The sequence below is a fragment of the Marmota flaviventris genome, chromosome 9, assembly GCF_047511675.1.
Source record: "Marmota flaviventris isolate mMarFla1 chromosome 9, mMarFla1.hap1, whole genome shotgun sequence".
In the NCBI taxonomy this organism is placed as follows: Eukaryota; Metazoa; Chordata; class Mammalia; order Rodentia; family Sciuridae; genus Marmota; species Marmota flaviventris.
The window spans coordinates 56,398,601-56,413,493 of NC_092506.1; positions in this window are offsets into that span (position 1 = coordinate 56,398,601).

Consider the following 14,893-nt stretch of genomic DNA (forward strand, 5'->3'; position numbering starts at 1 on the left):
TCTGATTTTATAGTTAAGGAAATAATCCTGAAATTGTGTCTTCTTAAGGGCCTGGTATCTCTTCTTTGTTAGGAAATTGAGAAGTGAAGCCTGCATTTTCAGAAATCTAGTAAGGATTAGAGGCAGATGCTTTAGGATTTGTTTCTCTGTTGTGTTTGTGAATAAATTGATGGTGATAAGAGCCTCACTGAAGCTACTTTAAAACTCAAGATCTCAGGAGAAGAAAACAGGTAAGATCTATCCTTTTCATGATGTCTTCCCTTGAGCCATTTTATATTTTCCCTCAAACCTCATATCTCTCCTTGTTTCTTGGATGGGTTAATTCACTTTAGAAACCAAAACTTCTTGCATATCATGGAGATCTCTGTAATGTTCTGTTCTATCCCAAACTGGTTTGTTCTCCTTCTATATAGCAAGGAGGTTCTGCTCCCTTCACTCTCTCTTGTGGCCAGAAAGTATCTGTTATTTGGGTTTTCTCTGTCCCTCCATATCTACTCTCAGCCTGTCTCTTCTGCTCTCTGAGCCATAGGAAGATGCCCTCTATGAACTGCAACACCCAGGCTTTCTCACCTTCTGAATAGGAGCCAAATTAGGCTTGGGAAAATGAGAAACTTTGGCAGGAAGAGTTTCCTAATGGAAGTCTCCATAGGAGGTGTTTCATGGACCCTGGTAAGCCTCATTCACAAAAATAAGAACAGGGAGTACAAGCTAAAATGGATTCTCTCAAATTCAGAATGAAGCAGTATAAGATGATGATGAGGATGATGAGAATGATGATGATGATGATTTGATTATATTATACAACTTTTGGTGATTTTTCCTTATTCATTATATTATGGAAATTTTGGTCACATTTCCTTTTATTTTATTACAGTAAATGGGAATTGCTGTGGAGAATAATCAGAATAAGAATTCCTCTGTCTCTTCAAATCCACTTGGCATGAATATAATTATTAGAATAAGCATTCTGTTGATCTCTACTACTTGTTGCATATATACCACATTAACATCTTTCAGTCAAGAATAGTTTTCATCCCATGGTTAATATATTTTTTTTAGTTGTGGATGGACCTTTATTTTATTTATTTGTATGTGGTGCTGAGAATCAAACCCAGTGCCTCGTGCATGCCAGGTAAGTGTGCTACCATTGAGCCACAACCCCAGCCCTCATTCCATAGTTAATATTCATAGCCCAATACAATTATAGTATTTATCTATGTATTTTTCTGATTAATAATTCTCTTTGCATTTCTCGGCTCAGGTCTGCATTAGGTTTGTTATCTGAAATGGGAAAGTACCCAAGGAAAGGTTGACTTTCAAGTCCATTTTGTGAGGTTTTTTCCATCTCCAATCTCAGCATACATAACATCAATCTTTCTGTGTAGTCCTTTTGCAAAGTTTATCAATAATTTTCTTCAAAGTATCCTCTTCTCACTTTCAACATCTGACCGTTTTATACCTTTGGTGTAAAAAAGGGGTTATGGGCTCATTAACAATCACAGGACCATTTGGCTCTTCATTTCCACCTTCCTTGTATGACTTATAAGGTGATTGTGCCCCTCAAACATGACACTTATTGCTTGAGGCATCAGTCAAAATAGACAAAATATTTTAAATATAATCCTATAATGATTCAATCAACACATACATATTTGCCTGTTAAAAGTAAGATATTTATATGCTAGAAATACTATAATGAATAGGATAATGTGCTTATCCTTGAAGAAACTGTAATCTAGTGATTTCTAAAAAAGACACTTAAATGAGCAAACACTGTGCAATGTGATAAGCTCTTTGTTAGACACACTCTGTGTGCTTTGGCAGATCCCAGATGTACCCAACTCAGTCAGAATGGAGTCGGGGAGTGCAACCGAGAAAGGTGTTGTTTGGCTGAGTTCTAAGTGAATTTTCCATGTGAAGAAAGGGAAAAGAACAATTTAGAAAAGAGAAATTCAAATATATAAAGCTTTAAAACACAAACTAAAGAACTGCGGGAAGTACCTTTGTACTGAGGGAGGATGCACTGAGGATTGGTGGAAGTTCAGGAACTATAGTAGTCAGATCATGAAAGATCTTGTATTAACTACTTTGGAGATATTGGAAAACAATTGTTAAGCAGGGAATCTTTCATTTTTGAAAGATCTTTCCGATAAATAGACGTGGACTTTCTATCGGTTACACAACAATTTGATACAGGAATGGGCAGTTCCACTCAGGGAGACATGAGTCAAACATTTTTTTATTTTTCTATATTCTACATAAGTTCTGAAATCAAGCCTTAAATCTGATGAACTGGAAGAACAAATTTAACTTTGGTGCACACTAGTTGCCACTGTTGCTAAATTTTATACAATGCTAATGCATTAGAGGAAAGGCAAAGTGTGACTCCACTATCAGTCCCACAGTTTCCCAAAGAGAAATGTCCAGGATTCCAGGGATATTCATCTCTGCTATACTTTCATAATATGTTTGGATGATGGAAAAAGTCTTTAGTAAGATGATTTTTGCTTCCTGAATACTGAATAGAGAAATACAAAAGGCTGCAGAACACAGCAGGAAGGAGAGGAATCCTGCAGGCCAGGGCAGCAGTTGAGTCTCTCAGTCTTCAAGGAGATGGAATTCTCCTCAGGACAGTGAGGCCCTCTTTGCTGGGCAGGCAAAAGCAGCAGCTGCTGGGACAAGGCCCTTTCAGAGGGTGGGACAGTGTCACCACTCCTTACTGGTCAGAACCTTAGATTTTAGACTTCTAGTGGTCATCTTTATTAGTTAATATACGCAGTTACTGCTTAGGGTTGTTGGCCTTGGTCTGCTTCTGGTGTCTGCTGCCTCAGAGAAACAGATCCATGACTACCCAAGGGATGACACAGTCTTTTCTTTTAAGCTTCAGGTAAAAGATAGGAAAGATTTTCTTTTAAATTCTCAAAACCACAGTGACATTTTTCCTCTGAATATAATGGGTGCTGCTCTCCTAATAAATACCATTATTCAAAAGGTTAGAATGAACAATACCAAGGAATCTTCTAACATCTCTCTCCCTAGAGAAGACATTAAAAAACAAAACAAAACAAACAAACAAAAAACGTGAATTTAACACAATGGGGAATCCCTTCAGTGAAAAATAATCACTAACTATGTTAGGTACTCATTAAGAGACAATCACTATGTTAAATGGTTTATATAATAATTTACTTAATTTTCAAAGCAACCCTAAAAGTTCAGCACTGTTATTCTCATTTCAAAATGAGGAGACAGAGAATTTGATAGTTGAATAATTCAAACAGGTAGCAACTGATCACGTTGGACTTTCAATATGAATTAGTGTGAATCAGTCCATGTTCTTACCACTAGTTAGATGGGGAAGATATTAATTCCAACATTGGACTTGAATCAATATGTAATGAGGTGGAATTGACAACATTTTAAAGCAGGGATTAGATAAAACCTCTAACTGTGTCCTACCTTCTTGTCAGTAGATTATAAGAAAGTTTGGGCTGGTAGCATCTGTGAGCTGGTATCACCCCATCATTCATTTTTCAGTTTCACTTATAAAAATTTAGCTTTTTAAAATAACCAATTTACAGAAAAACAGGTAAATTTTTAGTGTAAAGGACAACCTTCCCTCCCCTGGTGTGACTGAACTGGAAGAAGACTCAGGATTTATTCTAGTGATTATCCCATTCCCCCAGGGGGTCACAGTGAGGTTAGAGTTCCCTTTTCTCCAGAGGTAAAAGGGAAGCTGTGTGCCTGAGAGAGGTCTGGGGCTCAAAGCTTCTTCTATAGTATGCATGAAGGCCTTCTTATTCCTGGGCACTGATTTTTTTTTCTCTGAGTCTCTGTCTTAGATGTTCTTGGTGGAACAATATGTCTCACTAATTCTGGCAGCAATCAAGACTCTGGTATATTAACTAGTTATGCAATTCCTGAGCAGGTGATGTCTCCAACATCTTAGAAGGAAGTGTCATTATTAAGCCACCCAAGATGAAGCAATAACAGGTCTCTGATGCCCTTTTATTTCTATTTTATTATTTTTAAACTGTGGCCATGATTAAGAGGATTGACAGGGACTATTTCCATTGCTTTACCAGAGGTAAAATTGTTGGATCATCTTTAGAACAACCAGAGTGACCTTACTCACCAAGTATTTCTGTTAATCAAAGTTGGAGGTTTCAAGATGATCAGATGCCCTGGTTTCAACAGTAAACTATGACTGATAATTTTACTTCCTATATTTTAAGTTTTGTTGTCTTCAAATGTTGCATTTGTTGTCTTTCTAACTTCTATAAATGTGTGAACAAAACCTCTGTCAATATGCTTGCCCAAGGATTTACATTGAGTGCTTATGACTTTTCAGAACATACTGAAGTTGAGTTGCTGAAGTTAAGTTGCTGTTTTTGAACTTAGTCCATTTTGTGTTTCTGATACAATGCTCAGAACTATTTAAACCAAAAGGCATACCTCTGGATCAAGCTTGTTCCCATCAGCTTGCAGCTTCTTCTTGCTCCAGTTCAGCCCTATGTCTCTCAAAAACCTTTTGCTGCAATGCCTCTTAGGATCACTGGATATTTCCCTCCATGCTGAGACATGGCTTCCTGGGAATGAACCCTTCCAGCCCATTTGACAGGATCTTCCTTGAGCAGTGGAGAGTACTGACTCCTGACCCACATTCATGAGTATGGTCTTCACTAAAGCTATTGGATGAAAAGGAGGAAAGGACAGAATAAATAATCATCCACCTGCATCATAATACTACTAAACTTTCTCCTGATCATCTACCAATGAGGAAGAGAAAACTACTGAAACTATATAGAGAGCAAAAATATGTCTTGGATCCTCAAGGAAGAGAAGTCCCCAAGACACAGGCTCCAGTGATCCCTTCTGTGTCTCATTCTCTGACTCCTCTTCCCTAGATGCTTCTGTTTAATCTCCTTTACTTTCCTCTAAACGTTGTTATGCAACTCACTGCTGGGTTCTATTTTCATTCTCCAGTCATACTTTCTTCCCTAGTAATGTTACCAGTTACCTACTTTCAAATGCTGCCTTCAAATACTGATGACTCTCTAAAAAATACCTCCAAATGGGACCCATCTCTTAAAAGATATGTCCCGTGTAAGCCTAATTACTATCTCTACCTGTCTTCATATGGGTATTTCAAATTCAATAAGACCCCAATCTGCTCATGTAACAAACCACGACTATCTCAAAGCATGGCACCATCATCAATCTGTTTGCTTGGGTCAGCATCCTAGAAATTACCTGTATTTGTTTTTATTCACTGCATAATAAATTTCCAAACAACATAGTGGCTTAAAATACTAATTTATGTTTTGCAATTTCCATGGGTCAGGTGTCTGTGTTTGGATTAACTTGGTCCTCTAATTAAGCTTTTTAAAGTACATTAAAGTGCTGTCCATATTACAGTTCTCATCAGGAGCTCATAGATTTCAGTTTCTTGCACCTATAGGACTGAGATATCCACTTTCTTGATGGCTGTTAGCCTGAGATCACTCTCAACCCCTAGAGGCTATTGTGGTTCCTTAACATGTGGCCCATGCCAGCAGTTTATAACATGCTCTCTTCCAGATGAAGAGGAGTCCTCCTGCTGCTGCTTCTTGTCTCTTTTAACAGGTAAACTTATTAAATAAAGTGACCCAATGCATACAACTTGCCTTTTGTCATACAAGGTAACACAATCACAGCAGTGATATCTGATCATATTTAAAGGTTCATTCATACTAAAGAAAAAAGTATTATACTGAATATGTACACCCCAGGGTTAGAATCTTGGGGAATACCTTAGACTCTTGCCTACTACATTCTCTTTGAATTTCCACTTTTCTTTATAGCATATAATCAAACCACCAATTATTTCAGTGGTTATATGTATAAAAAAATCTGTATATAACCATTCCTCATTATTGTCCTTGATAATGTCATCATCTTCATTTAATCACTGAAACAGCCTCTTCATAGCTGCCACTGCCTCTTCCTTGGTAACCACTCTTCTTCATCTCCATCCAGCAGACAGAAGGATCTTTACAAAGCTCAACAAAATAATGTCCTTCTGATGTTTAAAATATTCTAGTTGCTTCCCAGTACACATAGAACAAAGAACCAACTCCTTACCAGATCTAAAGGCGATACTATATGAATCACAACTTTTTGACTTCCATTTTCCCGCTCCTGATTTTCAGTTTTGTTCCAGTCACACTGGCCTTTATCATAGCACTCAAAACACAAAACTGGAATTTGTTTCAGGAATTTGCATTGTCTCTTCCTTATTCATGGAAGATTCTTTAAGACAGACATGTTTATACAGGATGAGGCAGTGATATCAGAAGTTAACCTTTGGTTCAGAATGACCAATTGATTGACCATCCCTTAGAGTTCAAGTAACCTCACAGTAAAAACAAACAAACAAAACAAACAAACAAACAAAAAAACCCCACATATTTGAAATATACCTAAAGACAACAACATTCCTAAATCTTTATCCCCTCACCACCACACCACTTGTAAACAGCCTTTCACATCAATAAAACTAACTCCCTTATATCAAAGAAGACATTTGGCATTTGTTTTTTAGGGATTGGCTAGCTTCACTTAGCATAATCTGCTCTAATGCCATCCATTTCCCTGTAAATTCTATGATTTTGTCATTTTTTAATGCAGAGTAATACTCCATTGTGTATAAATGCCACATTTTTTTTATCCATTCATCCATTGAAGGGCATCTAGGTTGGTTCCACAGTCTAGCTATTGTGAATTGTGCTGCTATGAACATCGATGTAGCAGTGTCCCTGTAGCATGGACATCATGCTAAGTGAAATAAGTCAGACTCAGAAAGTCAAGGGTCAAATATTCTGTCTCGTATATGGAAGATCAAACAAAGTAATGGAAAAATAAGAGTACATATCTCATGAAAATAGAAGAAATATCAGTAGAATAGAGAAAGGAGATTGAGGAAGAGGGAGAAGGGATGAGAAAAGAAAGGAAATTATCAAATTTAATTTAACAAAATTACACTATGTACATGTATGAAGATAGCACAGTGAATTTCACCTTTAGGTATATCTACAATGCACAAATTTAAAAAAAAAACAATAATAAATAAGGAGAAGGAAGACTGGAAGATAAAGAAAGGAAAACAGGGGGAGAGAAGGGGAAAGGGAAATAGGAAACACTGGGGGCTGAAATGGAGCAAATTATATTCCATGCTCATATGACTATGTCAAAATGAAACCCATTATCATGTATAACTATAAAGCACTAATAAAAGCATTTTAAAAAAAAAAAAAAAAAAAAAAACTAACTCCCTCCCTTTGTTCCAGGAGCCAGCCTGACACTGTCCCGTCTTTTCTGTCTCCCTTCTCAAAGAGAAACCCTAACAGAAAGCTTTGCCTGCTCTCTCCTCTGACTTGTTTTTATTTCTACCATCACCAAGTCAAACTTCCAGCATCATTAGGAAAAGAAATCATATTTATTTTAACTTTGAGAATATTCAAGGATGGGGTCAAAGACCTGGGAAAGCAATGGTATTACTGATATAAAAGATGGCTGCAATAATAACAGCATTAATCTCAAGTGATTGCTGACTTAGAAAAGTTGTTTTACAACATAGGACAAAGTAGAGGCAAATGAGAGTAGGGAGCAGAGGAAACAGTTGAGGATCCTTTAGTTACAAAGAAATCAGAAAACCAATTTTCCTATCATATTTTCTCAATTTTCATGTGCAAATAGAATCTTCTAAAACACCTGCATACCCACCCAACACACAGTAATACAAACACAAATGTCTTAATTTTTCTATTTCACTATAACTGCTACTAATTCACTTACTTCCCCTCTCTTTTGGGGAAACAAATGTCCCTCCTTCTTTTTACTATATTCCCACAAGGTTATTTAATTACTAAATTCTCCATTTTATTGGCACACTGTGTTGAGAAGGGAGTTACTTGGATCCAATTAAAAGAACTGATATTAATCATGTTAGTTATATAGTGACAATGTATCACTATGAAGACAAAAGTTATAGCAATATTACAAATATTTGTTTTTATGATATGACCTCCAGAGAATGACTGATTAAACTAACCAACATATAGGGACCAAAAAAAAAAATGGAGAATTTCACCTTTTGTTTTACTTTGGACAAGGATGAGTGAAGATATCTGAGAACTAAAAGTCAAGAATTATCTTTGTCATTTCCAAAATCAAAACAAGAGGCACAGACTTGGTCCCATTTGTTTATGGAAAGACTCATCTAGAAATTGAGTTAGCTTCTATTCACAAAGTTACCAGAAAACATGCTGAATTTGAGTGGAGATTTGTGTTACCCCAGGCTCTCTGGGAGGTTTCAGGGCCAAGACCTAATTGGGTTCTTTGTAACCTTATAGGTTTCTTGTGCTAATGACACTGGAAATATTGGTTAGGTGCCACCATACTAACTGGAGCTTTTGGCAGAAGGCCATGACTGCCATCCAGAGCATTTCTCCACTTGAAAGGACTATTAGTCTTTTACTTCTTAACTTCTTCTATTGTGACCATGAAATATCCTGACATCTGAAATATATATATGTTCTGGGTTATGACAGATCATAATTCCAACAAGGCAGAAAATGCATGGAAGAGTCCTGTCACTAATCGGTATTTGTATATTCAAGAACAAACAATGACAGAAACTAACAGGGATACCCATTGCACACATGAACAGGTGGCTTCCATGCCTTTGGTCCCTGTATTTTATTCTTTTTAGGACTTCCTAACCACCCCCCCAATAGACTACTATATTTGATTAATGTTCAGAGGAAAAGTTTAAATTCCAAGCATCATTTACAGTTGCTAGATAAATGGTGGCGAGCCAGATATTCAGCCAGAAGTGTGGCCCAAGTAGGAAAGTTGTACATTGTACTTTGGCTGGAGAAGGACGAAAAAAAAAAACACACACACAATAAACAGAATGAAGAATGATGTTCCTATGGTACATGGGCTCTCTCTTGTCCAATGAGGAGGTCCATGGAGCAGGGTAGAGGAGAGTGTGGCTTCAGAGTCGTTAATCAAGACCAAGCAGGAAGCAGGTCTGATTTTATTGTGCAGTTACCATGTATATATACTCAGGCAGTAGCTAAGCAGATTATAGGCAGCCACCAATACAATTTCTGGCCAACTGTCCTTGCAGCGACCAATCAAGGAGTGTAGCCCCGGAGCAAGCACAGGGACTGAAACACAGGGCCTCACACCCAGGGCTGTGCCTATGGGGTAAGCAGTTTGCCCCTCACAGGCCTAGCACAGGGGAGTGGTTTGCCACTCAGACGCCCTCAACATATGACATGTGTGCAGTACTCCATGCACTTGTCCCCACACTATGGGGTCAGAGGAATGAAATTATAATACTAGTTTGTTATAAATGTGCATTAATGTTTTTTAACCAATTCTTTTGAATGAGTCAATAGAGAAATAAGACAGATTTTAAATTTATATGGAAGAAAAAAGGACTGAGAATATCTGTTTGTTAATTTATTAAAAACATTTTAGGATTTCAATTTGCATTGCATTCAATATATAATAAAATCTACATTTTATAAAATATTGAATCTTCCAATCTACAAACAAGTTATATTTTTTCCATTTATTTAAATCTTTCACATCTGCTTGCCAATTTTCACTGTAAATTAGAGTTCAGAAATAGACCAATACTTTTATAGTAAATTTGTGACAAAATTGCCCACTGATTTAGCTAGGAAAAAGATAATGCTTTCAAGAAATGCTATTAGATAGCTGGTTATCTTTATAGGTGGTGTGAGTCTCAACTCTTTTCTCATACCAAAAGTAAACAAATAATGGTTCATAGACCTAAATATAATACCTAAAATTATTAAATTTTGAGACAAATATATCACAAAATCTCTATGACATTAAAGCAATAGTTTATTAAACAGAATATAAAACACAAAATATAAAAGAAAAGTATTATAGAATAAAATTTATTAAAATGAAAATGTATACTGTTAGAAAATTTTAGTTAAGGAAAGAAATGGCAATCCATAGAGCAAGAGAAAAATTTTCCAAAACGTGTATCTGACCAAAGACAATACCTAGAATACATTAAAAAAAAAACTTAAAATTAGAAAAAAAAAAAGAAAAGAAAACATGCAGATTTGGACAGATAATTCAAAAAGAAGATATACAAATAGTCAAAAAGGGCATAAAAAATATTCAACTACAATGTAAATTAAAACTACAATGAGAAATTATTGTGCTCCCAAACAACTAACAATACCAACGTTGACCAGTATGTGGAGCAATTGAAATTCGATTACATTGCTAGTCAATGCAAAATGGAACAGTCACTTTAGAAAACAGGATGGCAGTATTTTAGAAAGGTAAATCTACATTTACAATATGACATAGCCATTATATTCTGGGTATTTACCTGAAAGAAATTAAAACATATCTGTCTACATAATGATGTGCACTCACATGTGCTTATCAACATCATTTATAATAACCCCCAAAGGGAACAACTTGGATGGCCACCAACAGATGGATGGTTAAAGAAATTGTGCTATACTGTACTAATTTAAGGCTTTGTAATACAGTAATAGATCACTGGAATAGAATTTGTTTTCCAGATTTTCTTCCTTGAATGACCCTCAGTCCACTATTAGAGAATGACTATATATTCAAGAACAAGGCCCATCTCATAACTATTTCAGAGAAGGGAGAAAATCAGGCCGGGGGAGTCAACCAAATAACTTTATAAGGCCATTTAAAATCTTGTCAAAATTGGACAAGAATATTACATGGAAGAGAAAATATAAACCACACTGACTCACGAGATGCAAAAATTCTAAATAATACATTAGAAAATTAAATCCAACTATGCATAAAGTGGAAAAGACATGAACTTATTCTCAAGGAATTCAAGATCCAGAGGTAAATGGCAACAGGTTGTGATGGTAAGTGACATGGAAGTTCTGAAGTGGAAGAGTTGGTCAAAGTAGAGGGAATACAACTGGTTGATGAAGGGATTATTATAGTGAAGCTGCCTTTGAACAGACCTTGGAGAGATGAGACAGGCAGTTAGCAGTTCTTTTCTCAGTATATTATATGGGGTACACTCCTCAAGTCTGTACTTGCCATCTTTGAAATTCATCATTTACTTGCATATCAGCCTCCTCACCTCTGCCCTAGAAGATGGAGTTAGTGTGAACTATGGTCAATTTATTTGTCATATATTTCCTATGACCTCAGCACAGAGCATCATACTAGATACCAAGTGAAGATCTGCTGAAGTCTTTAGAAAAGAGAGCTATTTATGCTAACCATCTCCTCTCTATGTGGAAGTGTCTTTTGAAGAGAAAAGAGAAAGAAAAGAAGCAAGAGGATGCTGGAACAAGGAGGACTGGAATACCCAAGTTATTGGGCCTGGAGGCCCAAGGACAAAATGGTACTGAGATGGGATGAATGTCCAGGTAGTGATAAGAGAAGAAACAGAGGGAATAACTTTAGGGGAAGTGAAAGTCATCTCCACAACCCTGACCTTAATCTCTGCCTCTAGAGAGCAGCTGGCTATAGTAATTGCCTTCTCCTTTCTTGTCCAGATGACTAGTCTAAGAAGCTGGGGGAAAGACCTGGGAGGGAGATGTGAAGAGAGCTGTCCTGAGGAGAGGCATTCTGGTCACTTGGACTCTAAGACTTAGGTGGTTCTCATTTCTAAATTCCACTCCAAACTCATCATCACCCAATGCCCTAATAAACTGCACAGCAAAAATCCAACACTCTTTCAAGCAGTGGTAAGCTATACCCAATGTTGCCTAGGCAAAGAGCCTAACTAAACTTAAAATTGACCTAAAAGGAAAATACCAAGCAGTTATAATGCAAATGCAAAGTGAGGTGATGTTCATTTATCTATGGTGTAGATGGTAGGAAAATATTGGAGAAGTATGGGGTAGCAATAACTTTAGGTATTTGGACCTGAATGATGTAACTTACTGTATGACAAAAATACTGTCTTTCATCTATCAGGAAATTGTTTCAGGCAATGATTGACACCAGCAGTTGCTAAGTGTCAAAAGTAACTTTGTACATGCTTTCTTGGGTGTGTTTTATACCTGGAAAAGTATTTTATTTTCACAGGAGGAGACCAGCTCCATGAAGAAGGCAGCCCAGTGGTCACACCAGTCCTTCTGACCTCACATTGGCAGACAGAAGCCTTTACTGTGGAGCCTGAACTCTTTTAAGTAAGGACCTGAGCACCTCTGGGAACCTCAATCAAAGCTTAACGTGAAGCTGGAGCTGAAGCTGGAGTGGCATCCTGGTCTGGGTTTTGTTTGAGCCTTCACCTTTCACTAGCAGAGCCTGAGATCCTTGGCAATGCTGGCTTCAGCAAGCTTTCCAGGCTTGGGGTGGGCAATGCAATCAGGTCAAAGGATCTTGTGGGTGATATCTTTTGGGATCCTGGACTTTGTTGGGGTCTGATCTCCTGAGGTCATTGAAAGTGCACCCTGAAGAGTCTGCATGCAGAGTTCCTGTTTATGATCCAAAGCCAAGGAGGCTGGAATGCTGCACAAGGCAGAACAGCAATAACTCCTCACCTTAGGCTAATTCTTGTGGGGCACAATGACCCTGTTTAAGGAGAAAAATAAGGCTTCAACTGAATCACCTGCTATATATTTCAGGTGTATGTTTCCTGTCATATTATGAGAACATATCCTTTTTTGTCTCTAGGGAAAATGTTTTCTTAATACAAGAAAACAAATCAACTGCTTCAATATGCTAACTCACAGTAGCTAAATTATGGAACCAAACTAGGTGTCCTTCCATAGTTGAATGGGTAACAAAAATTGGTATATATACACAATGGACTATTACTCAGCCTTAAAGAAGAATAAAATGCTGGCATTTGCAGGTAAATGGATGAAGATGGAGAATATCATGCTAAGCAAAATAAGCAAATCCCCCCCAAACCAAGGGTGGAATATTTTCTCTGATATGTGGATGCTAATTCACAATAAGGGTGGGGGGCTTAGGGAAGAATAGGGTTACTTTGGATTAGGCAGAGGAGAGTGAAGGGAGGGGAGGGGGAAGGAGGGGAGGGAAGAGAGTAGAATGAATTGGACATTATTACCCTATGGACATGTATGACTGCATGATTGATGTGATTCTACATCATGTACAACCAGAAAAATGAAAATTTATATACCATTTAAGTATGATGTGTCAAAGGGCATTGTATTGTCCTGTATAACTAGTTAGGACAAATAAAAGAAAAAAAGATTTAACCTCGCACTGCTCTATAAAACATGCTGTGCAAGAGCAAAGCAGTCTGAAGCTTTGAAGGCTCCCCAGCTCCCCACAACAAACGAATGTCATCTTAAGGCTCAAAGTCTTTGTGCATAACTGTAGCACCAAATGCTCAGCAGTAGCTCATTTGAGGCAGGACTTAACCTCCATTAGCTTTACCAGAGCCTTTATAGCACATGCACTTATGGCCTTAACTCTGTGTGTTTGCTTTTTCTGAGTCCCTTCTTGTGCTTCTTGACAAAACACATGTTCCACAAGAACCTGTGGCCTACTGCAATTAAGAGGTTCATATCTTTGTCACAGGGATCTCATGATGTCATCTCTCTGTTGCACAGTTTCTGAAGAGCACCTGGGAGTGGGAGAGTTGACTCTGACCACCAGTCATCTTTACTACCTTGCACACATTCCTATGTGTAGCCTAAGGGACAGGCTAGACAGCCAAACTAACTCAAAGATATCTTTTGTTCTTATAATTCTCTTATCCTTTTAAATGTTTCATAAATCTCATGAGTAGAGGTGATTATGAGCTTCATGTTTGCCAGTCCTCTCAGATTTATTTCTGAAACACAGACTCAAGGTGCTGTGCTCTTTCTAGTTTAGTGCATTAACTCTGGGCTGGAAAGGAAGAAAAAGACCAGAATTAAGCATATGCATTGATCACTTTAGCTATTATAAACAGAGCCATAATAAAAATGGTCATATTGATACCTCTCTCTATGCTGATTTCATCTCCTTTATACCTAGAAATAGGATGGCTGGATCATATGGTAGTTTTATTTCTAGCTGTAGGGTATGTATGTATGTATTAATTTATTTACTAATACTGGGCCTTGAACCCAGAGGCATTTTATTACTGAACTACATCCTCAGCCCATTTTGTTTTTTATTTTGAGACAGGGTCTCACTAAGTTGCTTAATTCTTCACCAAGCTGCTGAGGCTATCCTCAAACTTGCAATCCTTCTGCCTCAGCCTCCTCAGTTGCTGGGATTACAGGCATCTGCCACTGTACCTGGGTATTTTTAGATTTTAAGGAACCTTCATATTGTTCTCCATAATGGCTGTGCTAATTTACATTTCCACCAACATTGTATGGAATTCCTCTTTCTCTACATCCTCTCTTACATCTTATAATTGGCTGCTTATTTATTTTTTATATTTACCATGCTAATTGGAGTGAGGTTGTAACTCATTGTGTTTTTTTTCCTGTATTCATCAAGTTCATTATTGATGTATAGAAAAGCTACTCATATTGTATATTCATTTTGTATCTCACTACTGAGCCTATTGTTTCTAATTGTTTTGGGGTGCAGTCTCTCAGTTTTTCTATGTATAGAATCATATCATCTACAAGTGAGGACAATTGGATTTTCTCCCTTCCTATTTGTATGCTGTGTTTCTTTCTTTTGCCTAATTGTTTCGGCTAAAACTTTGAGTATTGTATTGAATAAGAACAATAAGAGTAGACAGTCTTGTTTCTAACCTTAAAGGAAATTCTTTAAGTTTTCTCCCATTTATTATGTGGTTGGATATGGGTTTGTCCTACATAGCCTTTCTTATGTATGTATTAGGTATATACCAGATTTGTTCAGA